The sequence below is a fragment of the Mobula hypostoma genome, chromosome 3 (genome assembly GCF_963921235.1).
Source record: "Mobula hypostoma chromosome 3, sMobHyp1.1, whole genome shotgun sequence".
NCBI lineage: Eukaryota > Metazoa > Chordata > Chondrichthyes > Myliobatiformes > Myliobatidae > Mobula > Mobula hypostoma.
In genome coordinates, this window is record NC_086099.1 from 40,556,317 (window position 1) to 40,565,427 (window position 9,111).

Below are 9,111 nucleotides of genomic sequence, written 5' to 3' on the forward strand. Positions count from 1 at the left end.
CACTCTCTAGGTCTTTATTGAGTAAATATTGAGAAAAGGGGGAGTTATGGTGGAAACCTCCTCCTACATTCCCTGTTATCCAGTTTCTTTCCCCTAGCTGGCTCCATCTACCCACCTCCCACACAGTCTACCTAATCATTCCCCTATCCTATCCCCACCTCCCACTGTTTGCACCTGCCCTGTACCCTAATCCAGTTTTACTCTTCATCTTCCTTATAATCAGATTCTATAATTTGCAACCCTTTGTGTCTCTACCAACTACCTCCCAGCCTCTGTCACTATCTCCTCTTCCTTCCCCACCCAGTTCAATTTGCCCATCAACTTCTTCTCGTCTTGATTCATCTATCTCTTGCCAGCCCCTGCCTCACCTTCCCCTTATATCTTTATGCTAGCTATATCACCTTCAAGCTCTCACTCCTGACACAGAAATTTGGCATGAAGTCTTCACTATCCCTTTGCCTCCACAGATGCTGCCTGACCCTATGAGTTCCTCCTGCACTTAATTTTTTGCTCCAGATCTCAGCATCCGCTGTCTCTATGAGACCATAAGCTATAGGAGTAGAATTAGGCTATTCAGTCCATCGTGTTTTCTCTTGATTGTTTTCAACCTTACTGTTCCGTCATCTTCCCATAACTGTTAACCACCTTACCAATCAAGAATCAATCAATATTTGTCTTAAGTAGACTCCAGTGACTTGGCTTCCACAGCCCTCTGTGGCAACGAATTCCACATATTCACCATCTACTGGCTGAAGAAATTCCTCCTTATATCAATTTTAAAAGGACATCCCTTTATTCTGAGGCTGTGTCCTTGGATCCTAGACCATCCTACAAATGGAAAAACCTTCTCTACATCCATTCCACCCAGACCTTTCAGTGTCTGGTAATTTTCAATGAGATTCCCCCTCATCCTTCTGAACTCTTTCAATTACAGGTCCAGAGACATCAAATGCTCCTCAAATGTTAAATGTTTGATTGCTGGGATCATTCTTATTAACTTCCTCTGGACCCTCTCCAGGGCCAACATTTCTTTTCATTGATGTGGCACCTAAAATTGCTCAGAATATTCCAGATGCAGGCTGATTAGTGCCTTATAAAACCTCAGCAATACATCCTTGCTTTTTCATATTCTCAATTGAAAAATGAATGCTAAAATGACATTTGCCTTCTTTATTACTGATTCAACCTACTTATGTTAACCCTTCACAGAACCTTGAACTAGGGTTCCTAAGTCCCTTTGTCTCTATATACCCTTTGCTGTTCTTGTAAATCTTTTCTTTAGAGATACAGCATGGTAACAGAGTCTTCCAGCCCAACAAGCGCACACCACCCAAGTACACCCATGTGACTAATTAACCCACTAACCCTACATCTTTACAATATGAGAGGAAACCAACACAGTAGCAGGAATAATTACAAACTCCATACAGTCAGTGGCAGGAGCTGAACCCAGGTCAGTGGTATTGTAAAGTTCTGCATTAACTGCTTACATTAAAATGCCGCTCTCTTGCTACTGGAGAGGAGAATTGTGATTTACTGTGATTGCTGCTCTCTATTTGGTCTCTCTTCTTTATCTATAAGAAATGAATCATTCAAGAGTTTGATCCATATATGCTCACCATTTCCTGACATATTTAATATTCTTACATGATAATGATTAGAAGGGTAAGATATTGTGGGACACCACTGCAGAAGTCCCATCAAACAGAAAGGGGGAAAGGGTAATGCAGAAAGAAACAAGTGAAAGAGAGAAACGGAATAGGAAAATAACCAAGAAGATTATGGAACCATGAAAATAAGTTTTGAAAAACAATTAAAAATGATGTTGGAAAACAGAAGAGGGGTAAACAGAATTAGAGGAACATGTGAATGGAAAACAGCCAACCAATACATTAAGCCCAACCCATCCAAAACCAATGTAATTACTTGCATCATTAATGTCCAGAGTCAACAAAGGCAAATGCCTTAAATTTGGATGCTTGGTTATGAGAGCTATACATGCAAATGGAATTAATTTTGAAGACAGAATGCAAAACACCACATTAAGTGTTTAGCGTAGCTGACCAGGAATGAAACTCAAAGGAGCAATCTAGTAAAATACACTAAACTTCCATGTTAATTCTTAGAAATTTGTCTACTAACCCAACATCAACCAAACAAGCTCCAATAACCAAGCTGATTCACTACTTCCAGCTTCTTGGCAACTGAGATTTAATAACTTCAGTCTTGGCTCTGGTGGAAGTGTACGAGTTGAAGTTCCATTCTTGATATCTGATTTTATAAACTAGCCTGACTATTCAATGAATTACAGCCAGAATGTTTTACTGTCAATTGTCTTTTGAGGGAGACATAATGTTAAGGTCCTATGTTACTTTTTAATTGGACTTAACATTCCATAACATTATTCAAGGAATAACAGTGAGCTCTTTTCAGTCCTTGGCAATAGTTATCCTTCAGCCATTACTAATAATTATTTTTGATTGTTTTTCTAAACTTATTTTCATGGTTCCATAATCTACTTTGTAATTTTCCTATTCTGCTTCTCTCTTTCACTTATTTCTTTCTGTATTACCCTTTTCCTCTTTCTGTTTGATGGGACCTCTGCAGTGATGTCCCACAATATCTTACCCTTCTAATTATTATCATATAAGAATAATAAATGTACCAGGATATGATGAGCACATATGGATCAAACTCTTGAATGAATAATTTCTTATAGATAAAGAAGAGAGACCAAATAAAGAGCACCAATCAGAGTAAAACACAACTCTCCTCTCCAGCAGCAAGAGGGGCGGCACTGTAGCATAGCAGTTAATGCATAACTTTACAACACCACCGGCCCAGGTTCATTGATTAACGGTGCATTCCTTAGCATAGGAACAATACATCAATGGTTGTTCATTGGCTATGAAGTTCTTGGATTTATCCAAAGGTTGCGAAACGTAATCATTGATACAAATCCTTTCATCATTCATTGAAATACTTCTTTTTCTGTTGTTATTCTGCCTGGTTCGATTTTGGAGTATTGCGGTGAATCCATACTTTAAAAATCTATTCTAGCAGATAATAATTCTCTGAGAAGAAAATAGATCCTGTCACATAACTATCTCCTTACTTTTGTATTTTAAATCCCTGCATTTTACAATAAGACAGAATCAGTTTCCTTTCAATCACTGTGGTCCTTAATTTTTTTTCTTCAAATCTTTTTATTATTATTATATTATTCAAAAATAACATGAGTACATTGAAGTAAACAACACTTACAATGTCTGAAGGAAAAAAAAACATTATTTTAAGGATTGAAAAATTTTTGGTGATAATAAAAAACCCTACTAAGCAGAGAAAGTGGGGAAAAACGCCATTAGGATTTATAACCCAGAGCCATGCATCATGCAAAAAGCTTCTAAAGATAAACATCAAACCACCAGCAAGAAAAAAAATACCAGTAATTTACAATTAGATCGTGGAGGAAATCTATCCATTAACTCAAATGACAATAACGAGCAAATGAACCCCATCTTCTCTCAAAATCAAATGAAGGTTCAAAGGTTCGACTTCTAATTTTCTCCAAACTAAGACATAGCATCACTTGAGAGTACCATTGTGACAAAGTGGGAGCTGATGTATCTTTCCACTTCAACAAAATGGCCCTCCTAGCTATCAATGTAACTAATGCAATAACATGTTGGTCAGACACAGAGATACCATGGACATTTTGAGGAATTATTCCAAAGAGCACAGTTAATTTGTTAGGTTGTAAATTAATTTTAAGTGCTTTAGAAATTGTCAAAAAAACTGACTTCCAGAACTGTTCCAGTATCGAAAAAGACCAAAACATGTGTGTCAGTGTAGCTGTCTCAGTTTTACATCTATCACAATAACTATCAACATTAGGAAATATTTTAAACAGTCTCTCCTTCATCAAATGGTAACGATGTACAATTTTAAATTGAATCAGTGAATGACTAGCACAGATCGAAGAAGAGTTAACCAGCTTCAGAATCTGCGTCCAGTCCTCCGTCATAAAAGTCAAATTGAGTTCCTTTTCCCAATTTTGTTTAATCTTAAATAAAGGACGCTTATCCCATTGTAATAATAATTTATAAATTCTTCCAATAGAAGCCTTCATCGAAGGGTTCATACTCATAATAGTATCTAACAGGTCAGTCTCCAATACATAAGGAAAATTACTTAAATATTTTTGTAAGAAATGCCTAACTTGAAGGTATTGTAAAAAGTGTGAGAATGAAAGAGAATATTTATCAACTAATTGTTCAAAAGATATCAATCTATCTTCTTTAAATGCATCCATATTAATCCTTTTTGTGATAGATGTCCGGGGCAGATAGCCTCTTTAACTCATATGTTTTCGTCTTGCCCTACTTTGGAAACTTTTTGGAGAGACGTTTTTAATATTATCTCCAAGGTATTGAATATAGATATCTCTCCTCACCCTATTACTGCTATCTTTGGACTACCTAAAATTTCCAGTAATCTTTCCCCTTCAGCCCGTAGAATGATTGCATTTCTTACTTTAATGGCGAAAAGATGTATCTTACAACATTGGAAAGAGCCTAATGCTCCAACTACCTTTTTTTGGTTTTCTCAGACGATATTATGCTTGAATCTGGAGAAAATTAGAAGCAATCTTTATGACTCCTCATTTAAATTTGAACAGACTTGGAGATCTTTTATTCAATATTTTCATTTAATGTAATATATACCCTTCTTGTTTTTTTTTTACTGTTTTTAATGGAGGTCGGGATTGAGGGCGTGATTTTAAGTTTAACTCTGTTTGGTTTCAAGTTAGCCCATTGCTTTGCTTTGCTTTTAGTTAGTTGCACAGTGGGTTTTTTTTGGGGGGGGGGTTCCTTTTCTCTATTGATATATATATAAAAATTAGTATACTATTATGTTACCTTGGTATGTTATGTTTAAATTACATTGTTTGTAGTATTTTTTTGTATTAATATCTTCTGTAATTTTATTATATTCTAACAGTGTATTAGTGTCTATATGGCTTACCTTTTTGTATACTTATTCAATAAAAAGATTTAAAAAGAAAGAAAGTAAATGCATCCAAAAAAGAATTAATACCTTTATTTTTCCAAAGTAAAAAAATTGGATCACTCAAAGAAGGCTTAAAAAACTAATTTCGATAAATTAAACTACAAATTAAAGAAATTGCAGAACTGGAGCCAAATTTGTAAAAAGTGCTTAATCACAGGGTATGGGTTTAAATTAGTAACTTTAGCTAATTGTATAGGTAAAGCAACTCCCAATAACAAGGTTAAATAAAACTGTTTCACAGCTTTCAATTCCAGCTTTCAAATTGGCCAATTGTTCTTATCAACCCAATATAACCAAAAGGGCATGTATCGCACATTAACAGCCTAGTAATACCTTCTTAAATTAGGCAAAGCAAGACCTCTATCCTTTTTCAAATTTTGTGAGTAGTATTTACTAATTCTTGGTCTTTTATTATTCCAAATAAAAGATAAAATAATAGAATCAATCTGATCAAAAAACTTCTTACTCAAAAAAACACGGATATTCTGAAAGAATATAAAAATTTTGGTAAAATCATCATTTTAACTATATGGATACGACCGACAAGTGAAAATGTAAGTGGACTCCATCTACTAAATAAATACTTCATGGAGTCTACCAAGGGAACAAAATTGGCTTTATAAAGATCCTTATATTCTTTGGTGATTATAACACCTAAATATCTAAAAGAATCCGTGACTTTGAAAGGAGTATTATCATATATTTTTAGAGATGTTTAGAGATCTCTTGCGGGATGTTAGGGATAAATTTGTCCCAGTGAGGAAGATAAAGAATGGTAGGGTGAAGGAACCATGGGTGACAAGTGAGGTGGAAAATCTAGTCAGGTGGAAGAAGGTAGCATAATGAGGTTTAGGAAGCAAGGACAGATGGGTCTATTGAGGAATATAGGGAGGCAAGAAAGGAGCTTAAGAAGGGGCTGAGAAGAGCAAGAAGGGGGTATGAGAAGGCCTTGGTGAGTAGGGTAAAGGAAAACTCCAAGGCATGCTTCAATTAACTGAAGAAAAAAAGGATGACAGGAGTGAAGGTAGGACCGATTAGAGATAAAGGTGGGAAGATGTGCCTGGAGGCTGTGGAAGTGAGCGAGGTCCTCAATGAATACTTCTCTTCGGTGTTCACCAATGAGAGGGAACTTGATGATGGTGAGGACAATATCAGTGAGGTTGATGTTCTGGAGCATGTTGATATTAAGGGAGTGGAGGTGTTGGAGTTGTTAAAATACATTAGGACAGATAAGTCCCCGGGGCCAGTCAGAATATTCCCCAGGCTGCTCCACGAGGTGAGAGAAGAGGTTGCTGAGCCTCTGGCTAGGATCTTTATGTTCTCGTTGTCCACAGGAATGGTACCGGAGGATTGGAGGGAGGCGAATGTTGTCCCCTTGTTCAAAAAAGGTAGTAGGGATAGTCCAGGTAATTACAGATCAGTGAGCCTTATGTCTGTGGTGGGAAAGCTGTTGGATCTATAGGCATTTAGAGAATCATGGTCTGATCAGGGACAGTCAGCATTGCTTTGTGAAGGGCAGATCGTGTCTAACAAGCCTGATAGAGTTCTTTGAGGAGGTGACCAGGCATATAGATGAGGGTAGTGTAGTGGATGTGATCTATATGGATTTTCGTAAGGCATTTGACAAGGTTCCACACGGTAGGCTTATTCAGAAAGTTAGAAGGCATGGGATCCAGGGAAGTTTGGCCAGGTGTATTCAGAATTGGCTTGCCTGCAGAAGGCAGAGGGTGGTGGTGGAGAGAGTACATTCAGATTGGAGGATTGTGACCAGTGGTGTCCCACAAGGATCTGTTCTGGGACCTCTACTTTTCGTGATTTTTATTAACGACCTGGATGTGGGGGTAGAGGGGTGGGTTGGCAAGTTTGCAGACGACACAAAGGTTGGTAGTGTTGTAGATAGAGTAGAGGTTTGTCAAAGATTGCAGAGACATTGATAGGATGCAGGAGTGGGCTGAGAAGTGGCAGATGGAGTTCAACCCGGAGAAGTGTGAGGTGGTACGCTTTGGAAGGACAAACTCCAAGGCAGAGTACAAAGTAAATGGCAGGATGCTTGGTAGTGTGGTGGAGCAGAGAGATCTCGGGGTAGATGTCCACAGATCGCTGAAAGTTGCCTCACAGGTGGATAGGGTAGTTAAGAAAGCTTATGGGGTGTTAGCTTTCATAAGTCGAGGGATAGAGTTTAAGAGTCACGATGTAATGATGCAGCTGTATAAAACTCTGGTTAGGCCACACTTGGAGTACTGTGTCCAGTTCTGGTCGCCTCACTATAGGAAGGATGTGGAAGCATTGGAAAGGGTACAGAGGAGATTTACCAGGATGCTGCCTGGTTTAGAAAGTATGCATTATGATCAGAGATTAAGGGAGCTAGGGCTTTACTCTTTGGAGAGAAGGAGGATGAGAGGAGACATGATAGAGGTGTACAAGATAATAAGAGGAATAGATAGAGTGGATAGCCAGCGCCTCTTCCCCAGGGCACCACTGCTCAATACAAGAGGACATGGCTTTAAGGTAAGGGGTGGGAAGTTCAAGGGGGATATTAGAGGAAGGTTTTTTACTCAGAGAGTGGTTGGTCGTGGAATGCACTGCCTGAGTCAGTGGTGGAGGCGGATACACTAGTGAAGTTTAAGAGACTACTAGACAGGTATATGGAGGAATTTAAGTTGGGGGCTTATATGGGAGGCAGGGTTTGAGGGTCGGCACAACATTGTGGGCCGAAGGGCCTGTACTGTGCTGTACTATCCTATGTTCTATGTTCTATATAGAGACAGAGTCATTTAAAGGAACCAATTCACTTTTACTAAAATTTATTTTATATAGTCATAGTCATAGTCATAGTCATACTTTATTGATCCCGGGGGAAATTGATTTTCGTTACAGTTGCACCATAAATAATAAATAGTAATAGAACCATAAATAGTTAAATAGTAATATGTAAATTATGCCAGTAAATTATGAAGTAAGTCCAGGACCAGCCTATCAGCTCAGGGTGTGTGAACCTCCAAGTTAGGAGTTGTAAAGTTTGATGGCCACAGGCAGGAATGACTTCCTATGATGCTCTGTGTTGCATCTCGGTGGAATGAGTCTCTAGCTGAATGTACTCCTGTGCCCACCCAGTACATTATGTAGTGGATGGGAGACATTGACCAAGATGGCATGCAACTTAGACAGCATCCTCTTTTCAGACACCACCGTGAGAGAGTCCAGTTCCATCCCTACAACATCACTGGCCTTATGAATGAGTTTGTTGATTCTGTTGGTGTCTGCTACCCTCAGCCTGCTGCCCCAGCACACAACAGCAAACATGATAGCACTGGCCACCACAGACTCGTAGAACATCCTCAGCATCGTCCGGCAGATGTTAAAGGACCTCAGTCTCCACAGGAAATAGAGACGGCTCTGACCCTTCTTGTAGACAGCTTCAGTGTTCTTAGACCAGTCCAGTTTATTGTCAATTCGTATCCCCAGGTATTTGTACTCCTCCACCATGTCCATACTGATCCCCTGGATGGAAACAGGGGTCTCCGGTACCTTAGCTCTCCTCAGGTCTACCACAAGCTCCTTAGTCTTTTCCCTGAAAAATCTCCAAATTCATTGAATAATTTTAGCAAGGCAGGAATAGGTTCTTCAGGATTAGATATATAAACCAATAAATCGTCAGCGGAGAAATCTTATGAATAGTCTCATTTACACAGATCCCATGAATATTTTTAGCTCCACAAAGAGCAATAGCAAGGGGGTTCTAATATAAAATTAAATAACAAGGACAATGGACAACCTTGTCTTGTCCCCCGTGAAAGTTGAAAAAAGGAGACCTACAGTTGTTAGTGATAACAGTAGCAATAGGAGCTTTAAATATCATTCTAATACAATTATTAAAATTAATACCAAAACCAAATTTCTCTAAAACATTAAATAAATATTTCCATTCGACTGGATCGAATGCTTTTTTAGCATCCAAAGAGACGATGCTTTGTGGAGTTTTAAAAGAGGACGAATATATAATGTTAGATAGTCTCCGAACATTTGAAAAAGAATAACAAC